Source organism: Peromyscus eremicus, unplaced genomic scaffold (genome assembly GCF_949786415.1).
Source record: "Peromyscus eremicus unplaced genomic scaffold, PerEre_H2_v1 PerEre#2#unplaced_326, whole genome shotgun sequence".
Taxonomy (NCBI): Eukaryota; Metazoa; Chordata; class Mammalia; order Rodentia; family Cricetidae; genus Peromyscus; species Peromyscus eremicus.
Window position 1 is genome coordinate 255,801 of NW_026734562.1, and position 26,407 is coordinate 282,207.

Consider the following 26,407-nt stretch of genomic DNA (forward strand, 5'->3'; position numbering starts at 1 on the left):
TGAGAAGCACTGCCTTAGGAACTAGAGCCGTGTAGGAGGAACTGGAGGACTCTGGAGAGAAGTCATGCCTTGAGGTTTGATAGCCTGGACCCACTTCTTGTTCCATCTCTACTTCTCAGATGCTCATGCACTGTGACCAACTGGCCTCTTATTCCTTCTGCTGTGCCTGCCCTGCTTGGATGGACCACATCCCACAGGATCTCTCAGCCATTATAAGCCTATCTTTCTATTAGGAAAGAAAAACAAATGAAGATATTACACCTTGAAAACACAATTACGAATGTTCTTGACACTGACTCTGTTTCTGCTAGTCATGGAACCAGTGAGTGATCACCTGGGAACTTGCTGGTGTTTCTGTCCTTAGAGAGTGCAGGAAAGATCCAGGTACCCCAGATGCGGTGGTCTGCTCACTGCACTCACCAACCCATGCACCCTGATTCCTCCTGACAGAGCCTCAGTTCAAGATGTGCGTCATTTATTTATAAATTCATTGATCCGTTCATTCATTAACTCATTTCAAAGTGTTTTATTTACTGGAATGACATGTGGTTGGAATATATAATTTCATGCAATTATATACTTCTCTCTTGGCCTGTTCCATCCACCATGTTCCAATGCCCTCTGATTCCACAAACCTACCGTCTCCCTTTAGGCCACTCTGTTCTCCACGAAGTTTCTCCAGATGCCCCATGTCTTCAGAACCTGCAGTATTCCATGTGTGTAGCACACGGCGGAGGAGCCACACCTGAGAGACATGCGGGACCTGCCCTTCTGAGGTTGACTTCTTTCATTCAGTGTGATTCTCTCCAGTTGAGTCCAGCTCCCTGCAAACCCCACAGGGCCGTTCTTCTCTGTGGATGAAAATACATTCATTGGGTATATAAAACATTCCTTCTCCGGGCGGTGGTGGCGCACGCCTTTAATCCCAGCACTCGGGAGGCAGAGCCAGGCGGATCTCTGTGAGTTCGAGGCCAGCCTGGGCTACCAAGTGAGTTCCAGGAAAAGGCGCAAAGCTACACAGAGAAACCTTGTCTCGAAAAACCAAAAAAAATAAAAAATAAAATAAAATAAATTAAAAAAAAAAAAATTCCTTCTTTGCCCATCTCTCCATCTGGGCTGGTTCCCTCACTAAGTTGTTGTGAACGGGGCTGTAAGGGCTCCTTCACCCGCCCCTCCCCCAGCATCAGTTCTCCCTGGCTTTCTTGATGGCCACCATTGCCGTTCTGACTGGGATAAGATGGATCTCAGAGTGGGTTAGTGCCTGCTCAGCTGCCTAGCAAGGATGAACACGTCCCCCATGCCGACTGGCATTTGCCCTCCAGGCTCTGAGAACTCACTGTTGTTCACTTTGTCAGGCCTTTGGTTGGTTGGGAGATTTGATGTTTTCTTCCTTAAAACTCTGTGCGTTCTTAGTGTCTCAAAGACGGGAAACCTCTGACATATGGGAGGCCCTCAGAAAGTCTCTCCCATGCTGCAGGCCTATGAGCATTTCCTTTGCTGGGTCTAAGGTTTTCACAGTTGCCAGTTGGAGGCACTATTTCCTTAGCAACCAGAGTCCTGTTCAGGAAGTGACTGCCCCTGAGGGTAACCTGAAGTGTTTTGGTTACTTTTTTGTCCACCAGCTTTAGGCCTTTGACTATCATAGCAAGGTCAGATTCATGTGACCTGTTGTCCCTACAGGGTCACAGAGGAAGGAAATCTTTTTTGTTTGTTTCTTTGTTTGTTTCTGGTTTCTCTGGTAACAGCCCCGGCTGTTCTAGAACTCACTTTGTAGACCAGAGATCACTTTGTAGATCTGTCTGCCTCTGCTTCTGAGTACTGGGATTAAAGGTGTGTGCCATCACACCCAGCTCAGAGAGAGGAATTCTACTTGTGGCCATCCAGTTTTGCAAGGACCCTATGTTGAAGGTATTGTCATTTCTCAAAATTTTATTATTTGCATCTTGGTGAAAACTCAGGTTTTGCTTCTGGCATGGGTTTGTTTACAGAACCTCAGGTGTGACCCATCTATCCACATATCAGGTTGTCAACAGACTGAGTGCTCTTTCTTTCTTTCTTTCTTTCTTTCTTTCTTTCTTTCTTTCTTTCTTCCTTCCTTCCTTTTTTTTTTTTTTACTGGAGCTGAGGACCGAACCCAGGGCCTTGCGCTTGCTAGGCAAGCGCTCTACCACTGAGCTAAATCCCCAACCCCTGAGTGCTGTTTCTATGACTATGGCTCTATGAGACTCCCAGAAATCAGGTGTGGTGACACATCCTGTATTGTTTCTTTTAGGAAAAGTTTGTCTATCCTGGGTCTTTTGTGACTCTATGTGAATTCAAATGTTTAAGAAAATAGCCAAGGAATTTGGCTGGGTGGCTGTGGCTGGCCTTGATCCTGGCTGTGCTAAAGTGACTGTCTTGGAATCTGCAGCCTCCCTCTCCCTGTCTGCACCATCCCAGCCCCATCCCAGCCAGCTCTGCTCTGGAAATAACATTCTTAAACATGAAACAAACTAAACATTGATCAGGAACAGAGAGGCAGTCGCCAGTCTGTATTTTTTCTTAAATGAAGGCATTCGCTAAGGAAGCAGGCTTGCACAGAGCTGTAGGCCCAAAGTGTCTAACTCAACGGTCCCCGGGTGGGTGCCAAACACTGAAGTGGGCAGCAGGCAGGAGGGCACTGAGGTATAAATGCACTCCAGGAGGGAAAAAAGAGGGGGTTGTCTTCTCCTTCACTTGGGAGAGGCAGGCCAAGGTTCCCCTTCTGTCAGATTTATGTGAGTCCTGCAGTGGGGTGCAGGCAGAGACACCTCCTTACAGGGGACCGCTCTAGCGTGAGCCTGCATGGTGCTTCTGTGGGATACTACCCTAGGACCAAGGCTTGATTTTCTGTCTTCTAGAACAGAAGAAGGCAGCAGCCCAGCTGCCAGGAGAGCCTGCCAAGGCCACCGCCAGCCTGGGAAGTCCTTCCTTGCCCAATGAGCAGCCATCACTTTGATGAAAACTCTAAGGGCAGGAAGCAAGACATTGACCAAGAAAGACTGCAGCTCCTCCCAGGTCAGGAGTCCAAGAGACTGAGGCATCCCAAGCCTTTTTCACAGGCACAGACCAGGCATTCGAATCCATAACACAAACTCTGCTCACGGCAGGGAGGCTTGTGTAGCATTTTACATCGCCAGCTCCCACGGTTTTTCTTGTGACAGTTTTTCAGTCTTACAAAGTTTAGGACAACAGAACTTACTTAAAGAGCTTGGATAGAAAGAGGCAGAGTCGGCCTCAGCCAGCTCTCTCTCTCTCTCTCTCTCTCTCTCTCTCTCTCTCTCTCTCTCTCTCTCTCTGTCTCTCTGTCTCTGTCTCTCTCGTCTCTCTATGTGTCTCTCTCTGTCTCGCTGTCTCTGTCTCTCTCTGTGTCTGTCTGTCTGTCTCTCTCCTACCGTTATGGAGTGGAACCCTGCTGACACTTCATGCCCCAGTGGTCCCCATGCCCATGAGGGGAAGGGGACAGTAAAGGCGAGAAGAAATCGATTAAAATGTATTCTCATTCTTAAAAACCGAAACCAAACGTTGCCACCAAAAGAAAAGGTGAACACGTCCACCAAAAGCAACCCTAGTGCCAACCACGCTGAGCGGATTCAGAAGCACCTAGAAGGGTCCGCACTAAGGGAGGCGGCTCTTAGGGAACCGCTGCCGAAAGAACTGAGCAGACTGTCCGGTTAAGCTGGCCCCTGGAGGACCTGGATTTCTGGGCGGAGTTCCTCTGCTGCTGCAATTGCCTTCAGCAAAGAGGAAGTGCTCCAGCTAGGCTGAAAAACTCAACAACTGTCAGGCTAAGCCCAAGAGCCACTGGCGGACATTTGCAGACAGAAACCAGCTCCACTGAGAAAGCGCAGGCCTGGCTCTGCTGCTTCCGACCTCCTCCGGACCAGAACCGAGTGCCTTCGCGGCCCCAGGAGCTGCAGATCTCCAGACTAACAGAAAACGTGACTTCCAGATTGCAGCCATCTTAGGGGAGAATTAAAAAAGGGATCAGTGACATGGTCAGCATCCAGGCAGCAACAACCTGGAACTTTGTTCATTTGAGCCAGGACTTTTTGGGGCACAGCCACGCTCCTGGCCTCAGCGGACCCAGAGGGGCTGAGCGCTCCACCCTGAGCAAGCCAGGTTCACCCCAGCTTTCCCTGTTCACCAAGCTGGGCTGCTGGACACCCCTCAGGTCTGGGTACAGAGACTGAGCTTAAAAATGGGAGCCTCTGGCAAGTATTCGGTTTGAACAACAACAACAGCATCAATTCTCTGCGAAGACCCAGTTTCCTTCCAATTTAGGATTAGGAGCCGGACCGCACTAGATACTGTAAGAAATTCTCCAGATAAAACATCCATCTTGCCGTTTGGTGAGCGTTGGTAGTCATCCAACTGTATCCCAGCTGTAAGTCTTAACTTTAATAAACTTAGGGTGCCCTAGTTAAACTTTTTCATGTGTCCTTGTCTTTTTGGAGCCATCCTCGTGTTGTGGTCCCAGGCTCTGAATCAACCCGAGCAGACAAAAGAAGTTCTGTAAAGCCGGATTTATTACTGGGCAGCACTTCAGAAAACTGATCTATCGGGGCGGCAAAGCAGGACTCAGTACCTGAACTGAGACCCCAACGTTTGTTTCAGCAGGTGTTTAAGTACAAACCCCACAGACATCTGTGACAAATTATAGTTGCATTTTTTTCCCCCACCAATCAGGAATCCAAGATTTAAGGGCTTTCCCTATGTATTCCATCATTGTCAACCGACTAAGAATGTAAGCTTTTCAGTCCAACCAATCAGATTCATGTGTTCTTTCTGTCCTTAGCAACAGCCATAAGGTTTCAGGAGAACTCGAAAGAGCTAAAGATGCATAACGACTATTTCTATGGAGGAGGCAGGTCAGCTCTTGGAAGGTTCCCAGCTCCCCTAGGGCTTGGGAACCTGAACTTTGTTTCATCTTAAAGGTAAAATGGAGTCTGAAGTCAAAATGGCAGCACTTCAGGCAAGGTGCTTTTTCTTGTTCCCAACACTTGACCTTAGAAACTAATTTTTGACTGAATATTATCGGTTATCAGCTACAAGTACTATTTATGGTTCATTACCAAAATACATGTAGAAACCATACCTTCTGCAACCCTGTTGTGTGATTTTTAAAAAAAATTTATTTAACTTCATTTTATGTGCATTGGTATGAAGGTGTCAGATCCCCTGGAAACTGGAGTTACAGACAGTTGTGAGCTGCCATGTGGGTGCTGGGAATTGAACCTGGGTCCTCTGGGAGAGCAGCCAGTGCTCTTAACTTCTGAGCCATCTCCCCAGCTCCGTGTGATGGTTTTTACTGTTTATTTTTTCACTTTCACAACATAGAAAGCAACTTATTTCTAACATGATAGCCGTGTTTCTGTGAAAACACAGGGTGCTCTGTCTCAAAAGGATCAGACACCTCCAGAGGCCTAAGGAGACCTTTCTGTTTGCCCTCTGATTGAAACTGAAGAATCTCTTGAGCATTGAAGTCCTATTCTGCTAGGTGCCTAGAAACTGCTTTTCTTCAAAGAACGGACTTTATATTAGAGGACTTCTCCTGAAAAGTGAACTTTTACTAAAAGGTTGGCCTCTAGTTAAAGAATGGAAAGGGTCAACTTTTATCTAAAGTTTGGACTTAAAGCTTTTTCATAAATGCTCAGCTTTTTATTTACAGTTGGGCTTTTTTTTTGAGGGTTGACTTTTTATAAAAACTATTGACTTTCATGGAAACAATACCTTTTAATTTGAAAGTTGCCCCTTTTATGTAAAGGAATGACTCTTATGAAAAACTGACCATTTTTGAAAAAGATATACTTTTTGTTCAGTTTGGACTTTTATGGACTGGATAAAATCGTTGTTAAAAAGACAGCATTTTATGAAAAAAGACAGCTTGTTTAGAACAGAATAGACTTTTATGAAACAGAATGCTTCTTTGTAATGAAATTATCTTTTTGTGAAAAGGTGCACATTTTATTTGAAGGGGGCATTGCATTGAAAGGGTTGACTCTTCATTACAAAGGCTGACATCTTATGAAAAGGTTGAACATTTCATTTAGATCTAGGAGGCATCAAAATGCATAATGAATTTTTGGGAAATTTTCTGAGTCATTTTTAAAATTGTTTTAAGTTTTTCTTTCATGTATATGGCTTTTTCGTGTACATGCACTGACATACAAATACATATAGTATATATGCTTTCATGTATATGTATATATATATATATATATATATATATATATATATATGTATGTATATGTATACCATGTGTATGCCTGGTACTTTTTGAGGCCCGGAATGGAGTGTTGGATCTCCCTGGAATTGGAGCTAGGGATAGCTAAGAGCCACAATGTGGATGCTGGGAGTTGAACCTGGGTCCTCTGGAGGAGCAGCAAACCCTCCAAACTACTGAGCCCCCTCTTCAGTCTCCCCTTCCCATGATGCTCTTTTATTTTGTTCACTTATTTATTGTATTTTGGGTAAATCCCCCACTCCAGGCAGGTAGGATTTAAGGAGGCCTTAGGCATTCACCAAGCTGGGCAGCTTGGATACCTCAAAGGGCAGAAGCACGGGTTGGGAACAGAGACTCTGCTTAACAATGGGAGAGTCTGGCAAATATTCAGTTTGAACAGTAACAGCACCAAATCTCCGCAAAGATCCAGTTTCCAGTTTAGGAGCCTGACCTGCTTTAGATACTGTAAGTAATTCTCCCGATAAAACATCCATCTTGCCCTTTGGCAAGCATTGGTAACCATATCCCAGCCGTTAGTATTAACTTTAATAAACTTAGAGCGACATAGCTCAATTTTTTGATGTGCCCTTATCTTTTTTGGAGCAATCCTTTACTTAATTTTTGACTAAATTTTATGTGTTTTCATCTACAAGTGCTGTTTACCCCTCATTACCAAAATATGGTTAGACACAATACCTTCTGGCGACCCATTGTGTGACTGTATTTACTCTGTTTAATTTTTTTTTTCAGTTTTACAATATAGAAAGTAACTTGTTTCTAACAAGATAGTTCTATTTCTGTGAAAACACAGAGTGCTCTGTCTCAAAAGGCTGAGACAGCTCCAGAGGCCTGGGGACCTTTCTGTTTGTCCTCTGATTAAAACTGAAGAATCCCTTGAGCATTGAAGTCCTAGTCTGCCAGGTGCCTAGAAACTGCTTTTCTTCAAAGAATGGACTTTATATTAGAGGACTTCTCCTGAAAAGTGAACTTTTACTAAAAGGTAGGCCTCTAGTTAAAGGATGGAAAGGGTTGACGTTTATCTAAAATTTGGACTTTTCTTAAAGCTTTTTCATAAATGCTTAGCTTTTTATTTATAGTTGGGTTTCTTTTCAAAAGGGTTGACTTTTCATAAAAACTTTTGACTTTTATGAAAATGATGCCTTTTAATTTGGAAGTTGCTTTTTTTTAATATAAAGGAATGACTCTTTATGAAAACTGACATTTTAAAAAAAGATACACTTTTTGTCCAGTTTGGACTTTTATGGACTGGATGAAATCATTGTTAAAAAGATGGCATTTTTTAAAAAAAGACAGCTGGTTTATTACAGACTAGACTTTTATGAAACAGAATGCTTCTTCATAATGAAACTGACTTTTTACGAAAATTGTACACTCTACTTGAAGAGGGCATTGCATTAAAAGGGTTGACTCTTCATTATAAAGGCTGATATCTAATGAAAAGGTTGAACATTCATTTAGATCTGGAGGCAGGGAGATGCATGGTGAGTTTTTGGGAATTTTTCTGACTTATTTTTAATATTTTTTCTTCCATTTGTATGGCTGTTTTTCATGCAAATGCACACATATCCATACATATAGTACATATGCTTTCATATGTAAGTATATGCACACCTCGCATGTGTCTGGTACTTTTTTAGGCCAGAAAAAGGGTGTTGGATCCCTCTGGAACTGGACATAGGGATAGCTAAGAGCCACAACATGGATGCTGGGAGTTGAACCTGGGTCCTCTGGAGGAGCAGCAAACCCTCCTAAACACCGAGCAGGGAAAGACTGGACATCACTCATTGCCTTCAATCCGTGGTTGTCAGGAACTTCAGAACAGTGTGGCCACGTTGATTAGACCTCATTTCTTTGTCCAAGGCCAATCCCCTGCCTCTCTCATTGGCATAAGACAAATAAACCCCTTCTTCCTCAAATTGCTTTTGGTCATGTTTTTTCATCACAACAGTGGTAACCCTAAATAGGACAGTTACTTGGTCATGCTGTCTCTTTGCAGCAATAAAGTACCTGAGACTCATACATATTAAGATCCTAAAAATGTGTTTACCACAAAGTCTCTCTGGGTGGATGTACCATGCCTGATCCTGGCTGTGCTGAAGTGATGGGCTTGGAATTTGCAGGCAGCCTCCTCCTGCCTCTGCAGGCAGAGTTCTGGGAGTACAGGTCTACACCATCGCCCCAGCTCTGCTCTGTAAATGAAGCTTTTAAGAAAAAGACAAAACAAAACAAACAAAATCAAAAAACAACAACAACAACAACAAAACCAAACCCTGAAACATTGACCAGGAACAACGTTAGACAGCTGTTAATGCATCTTTATTTGAAACTGGAGGCATTCAGAAAGGAGCATGCTTGCAGGGAGGGAGCAGTATCCCAAAGGCGCCTGTTATTTCTAAGGCTCCTTGGGGCCAAAGACAGAAGGGCAGCAGGCAGGTGGGAAGGAGAACACCAGGCATCGACAAATCCGCTCTAGGAGGCCCAGAGATCTGGACTTCCTGCTGTGGAGCACCTGACTGGGGAACCAAGAGGCAGGGGGGACTGGGGCAGTGCGAGCCTGCATGGCGGTACTTCCCACCAGGTCCTCCTCTCCCACCAGAGCCTCTGGGTTCCAGCTACCAGGCTTGCACTGTACTCTGCTAGAATCCCTATTCCAGGGTGAACTCACCAAGCCTACCACCTGCCTAGGAAGAGCTCCTGCAGGTGAAGGGCAGCCTTCACTCAATGGACACTCTCTCAATGGCCAGAAGCAAGGCATTGACCAAGGCTGCAACATACCCCAGATCATGACCCCACCAGGCCTGGGGGCTGCAGCATCCCAATCCTCTCTCACAGACAGGGACCAGACATTTGGCTCCATAGCACAAACAGCACTCCCAGCAGGAGGACTTAGGCAGCTGCAGCCTTTTATATAGACACCTCACAGGGATTATCCATGACAGATTCTCAGTCTTACAAAGATTTAGGACAGCAGCACTTGCTTAACAGTTTGGGTACAATGAGGCAGGCCTGTCTCAACAAGTCTGCTGTAAAGTCTTACACCCTTTTAGTTTCTCTCTGCTGTAAAGTCTTAAACCGTTTTGGTTTCTCGGTGACACTTTTTCAGTCTTACACAGTTTAGAACAAAAGTGTTTGCTTAGTAGACTGGGTACACTGAGGCAGAGCCAGGCTCAGTTAGTGGGCCCTTCCGTTTTACAGTCCCAGCTGTGGGCAGAGCCCTGCTGTCACTGGCTGCCTAAGTGCTAGCACAGCCCAAGGGTGAGGGATGTGAGGCAGACCACAAACTCTAGAAAAAAATAGATAAAATTATACTCTTTTTAAAAGACCCAAGCAAACGCTGATGCTGAAAAGAAAAGGGTGAACACATCAGCCAAGAAGTGAACCAAAGGCCTACCATGCTGTGAGGATCCAAAACGCTAGAAAATCTTTATCACCACCATGTGGTTCTGGTAGACTGAGGGAGAAACCACTGTACAGGCTGCAGAGCACCAGGGTGCCTCCTTGCAAGGCTGTCTTCTTCCTTGCCAGGGAGGGACCTGATGCTTCCCATCAGCCCCAGCCAGAGCCCTGCTAAAACGCACAGCGAAATCCAGAAACAGCCTCCCTGGCTTCTCCTAGCTGTGCTGGTGTCCCCCAGCACCCTACAGAATAAAGCACTTGCTTTCAGTAAGGGGGAAGTGCAGCCTTAGAGCCAAGGGCTGCTATTGCAGAGAGGATTAGTTCCACTGGGCACTCTGAAGCTTCCAGAAATCAGTCTCGGTGAAGCATCCTGCATTGTGCTTGGAAGATAGGAACCTTCAGGCTATCCTAGGAATTTTGGGAGTGGAATCCACAGGAATTACAACTTTTAAGAAAATTTCCAGTCTTGCTCAGAGGCCATGGCTGGCCTGGCTGTGCTGAAGCTAATGGTCTGGAATTTGCACCCACCTCCACACCTACCTGCACACTAGAGTGCTTGGATTAAGGGTCTCTGTACAAATTGTTAACCTAGGTGTGGAAGCCCACAACTGACTCAGTTTCCCAGTTTGAGTCTGAGGCTTATTCTGAGTCAATAGAGTTCAAGCTTGCTTACTCCAGGGCTGTGAGAAAGTCCTGATCAGCCCACAGGAGGAACACACTAGCTAGCTCGATGCAGGCTGCTGACACCTGACAGAGGTACATGGAGATAGAAAATGAATCTGCCTGCTCCTTGACTCAAGGCAGGATAGATAGTGGCTGAATGCCTGTGCTGTGCATTGTTCTACCTCTGTCCTTCAAGACTGTATATAAGCTGGCTGTGAAATGAACTCAGGACTATCCGGCATTGACGGCAATCCTGACTCTTCCCTGTCTTCTTCATTGTGTCTACAATAAGCATGCCTTTACCCAGCTACCCAGCTGACTGTCTGGCAGGCTCCCACACTAAGGTGCTTATTAGCAGATCAAAGCAGATGCTGCCTGCCCCTCTCACAGCACCCAAGGTGCCTGGTGTATCTGGTTTGCTCACCTTAACTCTCCAGCTCCTCTGTCTCCTGTATAACTCAGCTAGTTTGGCTACACCAGTCTCTTGGCCAGCCTCTTGGTCCAGGCTGCCCCTTTTGGTCCTGGACTCTTCTCTTGCTCTTGGTTCTGCTCTCTCCTGGCACGCTCGGTCTGGCTATGTGCACCCTTGACTTTCCCAGATGTTTCTGTCTCCCTCTCTGCATCTGTCTCTGCCTCAGCCTTTTCCACTGCCTGTATTCTTTCCCATGTCTATAATAAAAACAGCAGGTCCTTAGGAGTAGTCCTCATTTTATCTGTCTGTCTGCCTGCCTGCCTGTCTATCTATTTTATTTAATTCAGTCTACTCCTTTACACACAGCTCCGTATATAACATTCTTTTTTTTTTTCTTTCTTTCTGAGACAGGGTTTCTCTGTGTAGCTTTGCGCCTCTCCTGGAACTCACTTGGTAGCCCAGGCTGGCCTCGAACTCACAGAGATCCGCCTGGCTCTGCCTCCCGAGTGCTGGGATTAAAGACGTGCGCCACCACCGCCCGGCTTCTTTAACATTAGGTGCACACCTTTAATCCCAGTACTCGGGAGGCAGAGTCAGGCCGATCTCTGTGAGTACGAGGCCAGCCTGGGCTACCAAGTGAGTTCCAGGAAAGGCGCAAAGCTAAACAGAGAAACCCTGTCTTGAAAAACCAGAAAAAAGAAAAGAAAACAAAACAAAACATAAACTAAAGGAAACATTGGCAGGAACGTTAGTCAGTTGTCAGTGCGTTTTTATTTTGAAAATGGAGGCTTTCGAAAGGAAACATGCTTGCAAGGAGTAGTAGGGCAAAGACGCCTGGTATTTCAAAGGCTCCCTGGTACCAAAGACTGAAGGGCAGCAGCCAGGCCTGACAGATAGCCATGGGCAATGAATCCGCTCCAGGCCAGACAAAATGAGGCTTCTTCTCCACTAACTGGGGGCGTCAGGTCAACCTCACTGATCAAAGCTCCTAGCGTCAGAGGTCTGGGCTTTCTGCTGTGGTGAGCCCACCTGGCTTCAGAGCCCAGTCACAGCAGGCAGCAGCAGCAGCACGAAACTGCCCTGCTCTGTCTGGTCCCCTGGGGTCACAGCCCAAGAGCCACATGTGTACATTTGCAGAGAGAAATCCGCTCCACTAGGAAATCGCAGGCCTAGTTCTGCTGCCATACCTTCCCAGCACCCTTGGACCAGAAAGGAGTGCCTTCTCCCTCCCAGGAGCTGCAGATCTCCAGCCTGACTGAACATGACTTCCAGATTGCAGCCATCTTTAGCTGGGAATAAGAAAAAGGATCAGTAACATGGACAGCATCCAGGCAGCAACAACCTGGTACTTTGTCCATTTGAGTCAGGACTTCTTGGGGCATAGGGATCACACTCCCGGCTGCAACCTCACCTTGAGTCAGCTGCGTCCTCCAACCCCACAGGCCAGATTCAGCCAGGCCTTTGCAATCCACCATGATGGGCGGCTGGACACCCCACAGGGCAGAAGCCCGGGTTGGGAACAGAGACTGTACTTAAAAAGAGGAGCTTCTGGCAAAGGGTTGGTGTCAACAGCAACAGCATCGAATCTCTGCGAAGACCCAGTTTCCGATTTAGAAGCCTGACCCGCAGCAGATACTGTAAGAAATTCTCCATATAAAACGTCAATCTTGTTGTTTGGTGAGCATCGGAAGCTATATTAACTGTTAGTATTAACTTTAATAAACTTAAGGTGACATAGTTAAACTTTTTGATGTGTCCTTATCTTTTTGGAGCAATGCTTGACCTTAGGACTAATTTTTGACTAAACATTAAGGGTTTTCATCGACAACTACTGTTTACATCCATTACCAAAATATGATTAGAGACTATACCTTCTGGCCACCATTGTGTAAGGGCCTTTCTCTGTATAATTTTTTTCACATTTACAATATAGAAAACAATTTATTTCTAACAAAGTAGTTGTATTTCCTTAAAGGACCAGACACCTCCAGAGGACTGGAGACCTTTCTGTTCACCAAGATTGAAACTGAAGAATCCCTTGAGCATTGAAGTCCTATTCTGCCAGGTGTCTAGAAACTGCTTTTCTTCAAAGAATGGACTTTATATTAGAGGACTTCTCCTGAAAAGTGAACTATTACTAAAAGGTTGGCCTCTAGTTAAAGGATGGAAAGAGTCGACTTTTATCTAAAGTTTGGACTTTCCTTAAAGCTTTTTTATAAATACTCAGGTTTTTATTTATGTTTGGACTTTTATTGAAATGATTGATTTTTCACAAAAACTATTGACTTTTATAAAAATGATACCTTTTAATTTGGAAGTTACCCTTTTTATATAAAGGAATGATTCCTTATGAAAACTGACCTTTTATGAAAATGATCCATTTTTTGTTCACAGTTTGGACTTTTATGGAATAGGTAGAATCATTGGTAAAAATATTGCATTTTATGAAAAAAGGCAGCTTGTTTTTTATAGGATAGACTTTTATGAAACGGAATGTTTCTTCATAATGAAATTAACTTTTTGTGAAAATGGTACACTACTTGAAGGGGGCATTGCTTTGGAAGCATTGACTCTTCATTACAAAGGCTGATAGCACTGGGAGGCGGTGGTGCACACCTTTAATCCCAGCACTCGGGAGCCAGAGCCAGGCAGATCTCTGTGAGTTCGAGGCCAGCCTGGTATACAGAGCAAGATACAGGACAGGCACCAGATCTACATGGAGAAACCTCTCTCGAAAAAAAAACAAAAACAAACAAAAAACAAAGGCTGACATCTTAAGAAAAGTTTGAACATTTCATTTAGATCTGGGAGGCAGCGAAATGCATGGTGAGTTTTTAGGAAATTTTCTGACTTATTTTCTCTCCAGTCTCCCCGTCCCATGATGCTTTTTTATTTTGTTCATTTATTTACTGTATTTTTGGGTTACCTGTTTAACTTCATTCATGAACAGGGAAAGACTAGACATCATCATTGCCTTCAATCCGTGGTTGTCAGGAATTTCAGAACAGTGTGGCCACATTGATTAGAAATCATTTCTTTGTCCAAGGCCAATCCCCTGCCTCTCTCACTGGCATATTGTCTAAGTAACTGAGCTGCATCTGTGAGGCTGCTGGAAACAGGGACTTTCCCCCTCAAAACTCAGCTTACACTAACAGCTGCAAGCAGTTGGGCTAATTTTCAGTCATAATTTACACGATGAGTTTACATGTGATAATAAAATCGTTAGAAATAAGGAAGTACACTAACACAGTGTTAATACAATTATAACATGAAATGAAAGGAGATAAAGACGTGAAATAATCAAATGAAGCAGGTAATGTAATCAACAGTGTTGGGATTAAGCAAAAGGAACTTGCCCTAAGTACTGCCATCTTGTTTCCAGACTCCATTTTAAGTGGGAGGTAATGTGAAGTTCAAGATACCACACCCTGGGGGAACAGGGGCTTTCCAGACCCTGGGTGAGGTGGAACTTTCCACTAGGGCAGAACTTCCTCCTTAGCACTAAAAGTAACCTGTTACTCATTTAGTCAAACTATCTGATTGGTTACACTGCAAACTTTGTATCCTGTGTGGGTTGGCACAAATGTTTGTGGTTTTCCTGCTTAAATAACGGCCTGAGTGAGCATTCTGGGCCTCAGTCAGCTCCCGAGTCTGCTGTGGTCCCTGACTGGTCAGCCTTGCTGCCAATTCAATAAAAATCTTTTTTGTGTAAACTCTTGTGTGCCTGGATTGTACAACAAGTATAAAGAAAAAAAAAAGATGAAATGAATTGATGAAAAGAAGCTAAACAGAATGGTCAAATGAGTTAATACAACAAAATAAAAATTAAAATTCCACTTAATTTAAGGAATTAAAATAAAATGGTCTTAAAAATTAGAAGATAAAATATAATTCAATTAGGAGAAACAATAAATAAAATGTAATGCAATAAAATCAAATGTAATGAAAAATAAAATAATGAAATTAGACAATAACAAGAACCCAAACAAAATGATGATCTAATGAGAAAATGAAATGAAATAAAATATGAAATAAAGCGGTTTTTAAAAAATATTGAAAAAAAGGAAAACAATATAGATAGAAATATAATCAAGTGTATCCAAACCAAATGCAACAAAATGGTAGAGTGAAATACTTGGAAAAAAGAAATTCAGTTAAATTAACTTAATTTAATTAAAAATAATGTATTTATAAAATATATAATATAATTATAATACTATTGAATATACTATATAAAGGCAATATAAATATAAGGAAATAATGAAATGTAAAGAATTGAAATCTGATGATGAAAAGAAACAAGGAAATAAAATAAGATTATGACATGGAATTAAAAAAATGCAATGAGTTGAAATAAAATAAATATCATGTGATATAGGAAATATATAATCAAATACAATGAAGTGTACTTAAATGAGATGAAAAGACATAAAATGAATTTGAAGTGATGATATCAAATGAAATAATAGACTGAAATGAACTAGTATGCCATGAAATATGAAAATAAGTGATAAAATCACGATGTCATGATTACTGAGTGACAGAAAACAAACTGAAATATAATGAAATAATAAAATGAAATTGTGTTAAAGCAAAAATAAGATTAAACACAATGCTATAAAGAAGTGAAATTATGAAATAAAATATAATACAACATTAAACATAACAAAAAGTAATGGAAAAACACAGCAATTTAATTTTGAAAGGAGGCAAAATCAAATGCTGCTCAGATGGAGTAACGAAATGAAATAGAAAATGAAAAGAAATGATTTTATAAAAATAGTAAAACGAAATGAACCTGTGAAGTGGAATAAAGTAAACAATTCTTGTAAAAAATGAAATATAATGTAATAAAATGAAGCCAAATTGAAGGATGAAATTAAATTTAGTTTAATGGATGTAAAATAATGAAATGAGATATTGGGGTGGTGATCTACTGAAATAATAAGATGACTTGGAATTGAAATAATAAAATGAGTTGAAATGCAGAGTAAAGTCATGAGGTGACATGGAGCACATGCAGCCATGTGTAATAAAATGCAATTAAATGTGATAAAAATGAAATGAAGTAATATGACATGAGATAATGAAATGAAAAGACAAAAAGATGATGGGGTGATGTAAGAAATGACATATGATAATGAAACGATATGAAGAAAATAAAATGAAATTTGTTGTAATGATGAAGTTGAAATGCAGTTCGCAAAAGGGGTGAAATAATGAAATATGATGTAAAATGAAATGTAATATAATCAAATATCTTGAAGTCATAAAATGATCAGAAGAAATGATGAAAAATAGCTAAACAAAATGAAGATCAAATCAGACACTAAAATGAAAAAAACCCTAAAATGACACGATGCTTTAATGAACTATTGGAAGGCAATGAAAATGTGGACAAAACCTAGTGTATGAAAGAAAGTGGGCAGAAATATAATGACATTGGAAGTATAAAATGACACAAATGACAGGATGAAATGAAGTGAGATTTAATGACTGCAATTAAATGTATTGATTGTAATGAATTGAAATAATGAAATGTTGAAAAGAAATAATGAATAGTATTATGACATGGAATTAAAATAATGAAATTAGTTGAAATGAAAGGTAATGTCACACAAGGACATGAACTGCCATGCCATCAGTAAAATAAGTGTAATTAAAGGAGATGCAAAGAAATAATGAAATGTCAAAGTGATAAGAAATGAAATAATATACCAAAGTGAGCTGTTATGACATGAAATAGTGAAATGAAGAAATGGAAACAAAGTACTCAAGGGGTGATGATGGGAGGTGAGGAGTGATATGAGTACAATGAAATGGGAAAATGAAGTTTGAAATGAGACAATAACATGAAATTGTGTTATAACATTATAGGATGAAATGCCATCTGATAAAGAAGTGAAACATAGAAATGAAATGTAATGTAATGCAGTGAACTGTGACGTTGTCGAGTGAAATAAAAAAAAACACAATGGAATGAATCAATGAGAAGAAGCTAATCAAAATGAAGTTCAGTAAGACAACAAAATAAAATAAGAATTGAAAGCACACAGTGGTTTTTTGTTTTTTGGTTTTTTTTTTTGGTTTTTTGAGACAGGGTTTCTCTGTGTAGCTTTGCACCTTTCCTGGAACTCGCTTTGGAGACCAGGCTGGCCTCAAACTCACAGAGATCCGCCTGCCTCTGCCTCCCGAGTGCTGGGATTAAAGGCATGGGCCACCACCGCCCGGCCACACAGTGGTTTTTATGACATAGCAAAAGGAAATGAAACTGTGAACTGAACATAGTGACTGTAATGGAAGAAAACAGACTGAAATGGAAAAAATAAAAGTGATGGGATGAAATTAAATTTATTGAAAGCAACTAGATATCCTGAAGCCAAATACTGAAATGGAATGAATTGAAATAATGAGTTAATGATACAATGGAATGCTGAAATGAAGAGAGATTATACATGGAATTAAAATAATGAACCGAGTCTGGTGATGCCTTTAATTTCAGCACTTGGGAGGCAGAGGCAGGTGAATCTCGTGTGAGTTCGAGGCCATCCTTGTCTACAAGTGAGTTCCAGGACAGGCTCCAAAAGCTACAAAAAGAAACCCTGTCTCAGAAAAAACCAAACCAAACAACAACAACAACAACAACAAAACCAAACAAAACGGATTGAAATGTCATCTAATGAAACCTAAAAAATGCAACAAAATGGAAGAATGAAATGACTTTAAAAGATGAAAAGTAATTAAACTTAATGAATTCTATTGAATACAAGGTAATGAAATCTTAATTGTAATAAATTGAAATACCAGGATGGTGAGGAAAGGAAATAATGAAATGAATCGGTATGGAGTTGGACATGTGGTGCATGCCTTTAGTCCCAGCACTGGGGAAGCAGAAGCAGGCAGATCTCTGAGATCAACCTGGTCTATAAAATGAGTTCCAGGACAGCTAGGGCTACACAGAGAAACCCTGTCTCCAAAACCCAAAAATTAAAAAAAGAAAAAGAAAAAGTATTCTGACGTAGAATTAAAATAATGTGAAATGGGCTGCAATGAAATGGAATGACATGAAATGTCTTATAATCAAATACATGTAATTAAATGCATTTTAAAAAATAAAATTAATCAGTGAAAGGATGATGGTGTGACATAATGAGTGACAAAAAATGAAAATAAAAAGAAGTGACATGTGATAAGGAATCAACTTGAAATTAGGACATAAAATAAATGGTCTCATAAAAGTTAAAAAGCAATGTAATAAAGAAGTGAAATGATGAGACACAAGATAATATAATAAAACGAGAAGTAATGAAATAATAAAATGATACTGTGAAATGACATAAGGACGCTGAACAGTACGAAGGTCAAATCATGCACTCAAGTGTAATAGAACTTAAAATGAAATGATTTTATGAAAGGAAATGAAACTTAACTAAAATTTAGTGAATGACTAATGAAAAACAGTGGACTGGAATGTAATGAAATGAAAAGATGAAATTTAATTTAATGCTTTGTGATGAAATGCAATATAATGAAATGAAATAATAAGATTATCATCTTATATGAAAAGGAATCATGACATGAAATGACTTGCAATTAAAATAATGAGATTAAATGAAATGTCAAGTCATGTCATGACCTGAAATGTCATGTAAACAAACACGATGAAGTGTAATTAATTGAGTTGAAAGAAATAATGAATTGAAATGAAGTGATAACATGAAATGAAATAAAATACTAAAAGGAACTGATACAACATGAATTAATGATAGGGTGAATTGTTATGATGTGATATAATGAGTCAAATAAACTTAATAATGAATACAGGAAACACAGTGAAATGGTATTATAACAGAGTAGTATGGAAGGAGGACCTGGCAGTAAAGAACTGACTAATGAAAGGAAACAGAGTGGAATGCAATGAAATGCCAATTCAAAGCAAATGCAGTGAAAACGTAAAATGATGAAACAAAACAGTGAAAAGAGGCTGAAGAAAATGGTGATCAAAAAATATAGTTAATTGAAATAAAAAATGAAATGGAAATTTTATTAAATAAAGAAAGGAAAAGGAACATTGAAATGCAACCTATAGATTACTGTAATGAAAGGAAATGGTCTAAAATATAATGAAATAAAATAAATGATGGATGAAATGAAGTGGAAAGAAGAAATAAAAATGAAAGAAATTAAATTTTGTGTGACGAAAAAGCTAAGAAATGTTGATCAAATGAGACACTAAAATGAAATAAAAATTAAAATGACACTATTTTATGAAATAATGAAAGGAAATAAAACTGTGAATGAAAATGTTATGAAATGAAATAAAAGGAATTAATTAAATTAAATGGAAAGATGAAATAAAATTTAACAAATACAATTAAATTTCATCTGATGAAATAATTAAGTGGAATGAATTACAATAATGAGATAAGAAAATAATGAAGAGAGATTGTGACATGGGATAAAAAGAAATATATTGAATGATATAAATATAATATGTAATGTCATGTAGTCAAACACAATGAAACAAAATTAAATTAGATGAAATGAAAAATGAAATGAAGAGAGATTGTGATACAGGATTAAAAAATGAAATGTATTGAAATTATATATATATATATATATATATATAATATATAATGTCATGTTGTGAGACCAAAGCTCCTTCATTTTTTTACTCACGTATTTTTTTTTTATGTGAGTTGCATGTACGCCTGCACGACAGAAGAGGGATCAGTTCCCATTATAGATGGTTGTGAGCCACCATGTGGTTGCTGGGAATTGAACTCAGGACCTCTGGAAGAGCAGCCAGTGCTCTTAACCACTGAGCCATCTCTCCAGCCCCCAAGCTCCTCCATTTTTAAAAGAAGGCCTAAACTTTCTCCATTTTAGATATAGGCCTTGAGTTACTGGAACAGGCCTTGAGTTACTGGAACCAGATGACCCAGATTCCAGGAATTAGAACGTGCAAAGTACAGAGTGTCCAAATCCTGGTCTCTTTGGTGATTGTTAACCACAGAATGTCCCCACCTGAGTGCAGCCAATGAGAAACAGTGATGGAAAACCACCCACCTAGCAGTAAGATAAAGATAAGATTTCTGGAAAGTCCCTAGAAGCGAGCCAATCAGAATTGTACCCGTACTAGCACCCCTAACTGATGTAACCTTGTGGTAGGGGCAGGCACTTCCCCCAGCCTCCACTGTGTTGGACTGTTGGACGAAGTTTCTGCCTAGGCTCGTATTACTCTTGGATATTAAAATTAAATTAATTAAATTTTATTAATTTTATTAAAATTAAATTAAAGCCTTGCTTTTGCATTCCAGTATGTTTGTCTTCGGTGGTCTCTCTGGGGGTCTCGATGTGGGCACAACAATGTAGTCAAACACAATGTAATATAATTGAATTAGATGAAATAAAAAATGAAATGAAGAGAAATTGTGACATGGGATTAAAAAATGAAATGTGTTGAAATTATATAAATATAATATATAATGTAGTCAAGCACAATGTAATATAATTAAATTAGATGAAATGAAGAGGTGATATGAAGTGAAATAATATCCCAGAATGAACTGACAGACAGGACTCGAAATAATAAAATGAAGTTATGAGGGTGGCAATGGGACGGAATGAGCGACATAAAATGAAATGTAACAATGAAATGACATGAAATAATGAAGTAAAATGAGATGATATTATAACAAAATAAGAGAAAATGCAACGTGATAAGGGATTGAAACTATGAAAGAAAATATAATTTAATGCAATGGAATCTAATGTAATCAAATGTAATGAAAATTAAAAAGGAACTAAAATGAAGAGAGCTAAACAAAAAGATGATAAATTGGGAAAATAAATTAAAGTAAATGATTTTATGACATCATGAAATGAAACTGTAAAGAGAAAGATAGTGAAAGACTGTAATGGAAGAAAGTGGACTGAAATGTAATGAATGTAAAAAAACAAATGACATAAAATGATGAAATGAAATTTAATGAACGAAATTAAATGTCCTTGAAATAAAATAATGAAATGAAATAAAGTGATATATGTTGAAGTGAAATAATGAAAACCCGTCAAAGAAGGAGATGTCTGAAGTTATAGTTATAAAACTATTTGAGTAAAGTAGGATAAACAGTAGTTGGAGATGAAAACCGATAATGTTTAATCAAAAAATTTGTCCTTGGTCAAAGATTGTTCCAAAAGAAAAGGAACAATCAAAAGTTTGTGTGCCCCCAAAGTTTATGAAAGTTAAAACTTGCATATGGTTCCCAACACTTACCGAATTTCAGATGCCTGTTTTAATGAGGAGAGTGAGTTTCTCCTGGGGGTCTGGCTCCTCAGTTGGAACCTGGGTCTTCACAGAGATTTGATGCTGTTGCTGTGTAAACTCGGTCTTTGCCAGCAGCTGCCTTTTTAAAGCTCATTTGTGTGGTTTCATACCTGTGCAACTGCCCTGCTGGGAATGTCCTGGTGAGCCGCCACTAGGACATTTCCAGCAGGGCCAAATGGGACTGTCTCACAAGACCTGACTCCAGGGGACAATGGACCAGGCTTCTGCTGTCTGGATTCTGTCCTTGTCCCTGTCCCCTTTCCGTATTCCCCCGCTAAGCATGGCTTCAATCTGAAAGCCACAGTCAGCCAGGCTGGAGATCTGCAGCTCCCTCTCATCCTAAAGCCACACATTTCTAGAGTCCGAATCACCTGGGCAGCGGGGTCCCCAGAGCCAGGCAGCGACTCCTGGGTGGAGTGGTATTCTCTCAGCAAATGGCCACGGGTGGCTCTTGGGCTGTGCCTGCGACTTTTCGGGTTTGCTTAGTCTAGCCTTATCCTTCAGTGAAGGCGAGCGGTTTTCACAGCTAGTCCGCCCCTAGCTTAGTTGTTTCCGGACTTCGCTGTGGGTTCTCAGTGGTCTGGTTGGCTCATTTTGCTCGTGGATGTGCTTACCCTTTTCTTTTCCGCAGCAGCGTTCGGTTTCGGCTTTTCAGAACGACATAATTAAAACCATTTTCTTCTCGGGTTTACCCTCCGCCTTAGACACCGCCCCCTTGGGCTTTGCTCGCCCTGGGGTAGCTAGTGACAGCAGGGCTCCGCCTCCGGGTGGCTAGACTATAAGAGGGCCAGCTCACTGGCGGAGGCAGGCTCTGCCTCACTCTACCCAAACTGATAAGCAATTTCTGTTATAAATGAACTTCGGTAGACCGAAAACGATCGCCGATAAACCGTCGAAGAAATTACACAGCCTGGCTGCGGCCGGCTCTGCCTCACTGTACCTAAATTGCTAACCATGCCTGTCTCTTTGGCTTAAATATTATAAGATTGAAAAATTATCACCGAGAAAAATTACTACTTGTACAAGAAGGAATTACACAGCCTGGCTGCGGCCGGCTCTGCCTCATTGTACCTAAATTGCTGACTATCTATGCCTGCTTTTTTGGTCTAAATATTACAAGATTGAAAAATTATCACAGAGAAATCATTTAAGGGAAATTACAGCAGTCTGCTGTGGCCGGCTCTGCCTCATTGTACCCAAATTGCTAACTAAGCCTGGGCTGTTGTCCTAATTACCGTAAGATTGAAAAATTATCACCAAGAAACCGAATAAGACGACGTTACAGCAGGCTAGCTGCGGCCGGCTCTGTCTCATTTTACCCAAATTGCTAACTAAGCCTGCTCTGTCAGAGAGAAACCTTGTGAAACTCCGCTACAAAACACTGTAAGCTACTCCTGCTGGGAGTGCTGTTTGTGCCATGGAGCCAAACGTCTGGTCTGTGCCTGTGAGAGAGGATTGGGGTGCCTGGGGAGCAACAGCTGCAGCGCCCCAGCCCCCTGGGGTTGTGACCTGGGGTTGGCTGCAGCCTTGGCGCGCGCCTTGCTTCAGGCCATTGAGAAAGTGTTCACCTAGTGAAGGCTGCCCTTCCTGCTTAGAAGCTCCTCCTAGGCAGGTGGAGGGCTTGACGGGCTCGCCCTGGAATACTGATTCTAGCAGAGTGCAGTGCGAGCCTGGAAGCTGGTCCTCTGCCTTCTGTCCCGGAAGCGGGATCCCAGAGGCTCTAGTGGGAGAGGAGGACCCGGTGGAAGCACCACCATGCAGGCTCGCCCTGCATCAGCCCCCCTGCCTCTTGGGTCCCCAGCCCGGTGCTCCACCACAGCAGGAAGCACAGACCTCTAACCCAGAGCACCTAGGCCAGTGCGGTGGGCCTGCAGCCCCCAGCTGGTGGAGAGGAGTCCCCGTTTTTGTCAGGCCTCCTGGAACAGATTTATTACTGCCCGGTGTTCTCCTTCCCACCTGCCTGCTGCCCTTCTGTCTTTGGCACCAGGGATCCTTAGAAATAACATACGCCTTTGGGATACTGCTCCTTCCCTGCGGGCATGCTCCTTTCTGAATGCTTCCATTTTCAAAATAAAGACGCACTGACAGCTGCCTAACGTTTCTGGTCAATGTTTCAGTCTTTTTTTTTTTTTTTGTTTTTTTTTTTTTGTTTTTTTTGTTTTTTTTTTTTGTTTTTTTTTTTTTTAATGCTTAAAAGCTTCATTTATAGAGCAGAGCTGGGGCAATGGTGCAGACCTGTACTCCCAGCACTCTGCCTGCAGAGGCAGGAGACTGGCTGCAAATTCCAAGCCCATCACTTCAGCACAGCCAGCACAGGGCATGGTACATTCACCGGGGCAGACCTTGTGGTAAATACTTTTTTAGAATCGTAATAGGTCGGGCGCGAGAGATGTCTCAGTGAATAAGAGCACTGTCTGTTCTTCCCAAAGACTGGGGTTCAGTTTCCAGCACCCACAAGGCAGTTCACAACTCTGCAACTCCAGTTCCAGGAGACGAAAAGAAATCACATGAAATGAAGGGATAGCATCAAAGGAAATAATAGACTGGGATGAACTAATATGCCATGAAATAATGAAAATAAGTGATAAAAGGATCATACATGACTTATAGAGTGACATAAAATAAAGCGAAATGTAACAATGGAATAACAAACTAAAATGAAATTGTGTGAAAACAAAATAAGATGAAACACAATACTGTAAATAAGTGAAATTTAACATAACAAAAAGTAATGAAAAATACAATAATGCAATGAAATAATGAAAAGAGGCAAAACAAAATGATGATCAGATGGGATAATGAAATGAAATAAAAATGAAAAGAAATGATTTTATAAAATACCAAAATTTTACTTTCATCCTTCCATTTAATTCCATTAGATTATATTTTATTCTATTTTTTACAAGAAATTATTTACTTTATTTCACTTCACAGATTCATTTTGTTTTATTATTTCATGTATTTCCCATTGCTTTTTATTATGATGAATTTTATTGTATAACGTTACATTTCATTTCACAATTTTACCTCTTTACAGGATCGTGTTTCAACTTACTCTGTTTTAACACAATTTCATTTTATTTTGTTATTTCATTTCATTTCCTTATTACATTTACTTCATTTTAATACATCATAACTTCATCCCCTTATCACTTATTCCCATTCTTTATGGCATCAATTCATTTCAGTACATGATTTCATTTCCTGTCCATCACTTTAATTCATTTTGTTATTGCTTTTCATCTCATTTAATCACATTTCATTATATGTTGCTATATGTCATTTTCTGTCTTCACTTGATTTTACATTTTATTTAAACTCACTGCATTTTTAATTCCATGTCATAGTATTACTAAATTTCCTTTTTTTTTTTTTTTGGTTTTTCCGAGACAGGGTTTCTCTGTGTAGTTTTGGTGCCTGTCCTGGATCTCGCTCTGTAGACCAGGCTGGCCTCGAACTCACAGAGATCCACCTGGCTCTGCCTCCCGAGTGCTGGGATTAAAGGCATGCACCACCATTGCCCAGCCCTTGTTCCCTTTTATATCCATCAAATTATTTCAACTCATTGCATTCCATTCCATTTCCTTTCAGTATTTCACTTATTTATCACATTGCATTTCATCTTATTTTCTGTCATTTCATTATTAAAGTTCGCTTCATTTTATGTCACTCATTAGGTCACATCGTCACCCTTTCATCAAATCATGATTTCATGCTGTATCAGTTCATTTTAGGGTATTTTTTTCATTTCATTTAGTCCCTTCATTTCAGTATTTCTCTCGTCTCATTTAATTACATTTCATTGTACTTGATTAATTGACATTTCATGTCATGACGTGACTTTACATTTCATTTCAACTCTTTTCATGATTTAAAGTCCATTTCATAACAGCATTTCCTTCCATTAGTTCCTCTCATCACTGTCTCATTCTCACTCATTATATTTCACTACATTATAGTTCATTGTATTCACTAAATTTCATTTCAATTTCATTTTATCTTTGAATTTCATTTCACACATCATTTTATGTCATTTTATTTCTTTAACTTCCATTACATTTCAACCCATTTTCTCTCATTACAATCATTCACTAGCTTTCAGTTCAGTTTCCTTTCCTTTCCTGATGCCATAAAATCATAAAGGCATTTTAATTTGTATTTTGTATCAGTAGCCCATCTGACCATTCTGTTTAGCTTCTCTTCATCAATTCATTTCATCATTTCCTTTTTTTATTATAGTAGTTGTAGGATCCAACTAGATCTGAAATAACCCAGGCACACAAAGTTCACTCAAAGGAAGACTTCATTTTCCCATTTCATTGTACTCATATCACTCCTCACCTCCCATCATCACCCTTGAGTACTTTGTTTCCATTTCTTCATTTCACTATTTCATGTCATAACAGCTCACTTTGGTATGTTATTTCATTTCTTATCACTTTGACATTTCGTTATTTCTTTGCATCTCCTTTGATTACACTTATTTTACTGATGGCATGGCAGTTCATGTCCTTGTGTGACATTACCTTTCATTTCAACTAATTTCATTATTTTAATTCCATGTCATGATACTATTCATTATTTCTTTTCAACATTTCATTATTTCAATTCATTACATTTCATTACAATGAATACATTTAATTGCAGTCATTAAATCTCACTTAATTTCATCCTGTCATTTGTGTCATTTTATACTTCCAATGTCATATTTCTGTCCACTTTCTTTCATACACTAGGTTTTGTCCACATTTTCATTGCCTTCCAATAGTTTATAAAAGCATCATGTCATTTTAGGTTTTTTTTTTCATTTTAGTGTCTGATTTGATCTTCATTTTGTTTAGTTATTTTTCATCATTTCTTCTGATCATTTTATGAATTCAAGATATTTGATAATATTACATTTATTTTACATCATATTTCATTATTTCACCCCTTCTGCGAACTGCATTTCAACTTTATCACTACAACAAATTTCATTTTATTTTCTTTATATCTTTTCATTTTTAAATGTCACTTTTTTTTATATCAGTCTTACATCACCCCATCATCTTTTTGTCTTTTCATTTCATTATCTCATGTCATACTTCTTCATTTCATTTTTATCACATTTAATTGCATTTTATTACACATGGCTGCATGTGCTCCATGTCACTACATGACTTTACTCTGCATTTCAACTCATTTTATTATTTCAATCCCAAGTCATCTTATTATTTCAGTAGATCACCACCTCAATATCTCATTTCATTATTTTATATCCATTAAATTAAATTTAATTTCATCTTTCAAGTTCGTTTCATTTTATTACATTATATTACATTTTTACAAGAAATTGTTTACT

The 26,407-nt window shown here is 40.0% G+C and overlaps 1 long non-coding RNA gene across 1 annotated transcript; it reads right to left on the bottom strand.

The window, feature by feature from the left end:
* Positions 1 to 510: 510 nt before the first annotated feature.
* LOC131901780 (uncharacterized) lies at positions 511 to 1,713 on the bottom strand. The gene is made up of 2 exons (XR_009376875.1): positions 1,338 to 1,713; positions 511 to 851 (listed from the first exon to the last, which is right to left on the bottom strand). It is a non-coding gene; the product is annotated as an uncharacterized LOC131901780 (long non-coding RNA).
* Positions 1,714 to 26,407: the final 24,694 nt, after the last annotated feature.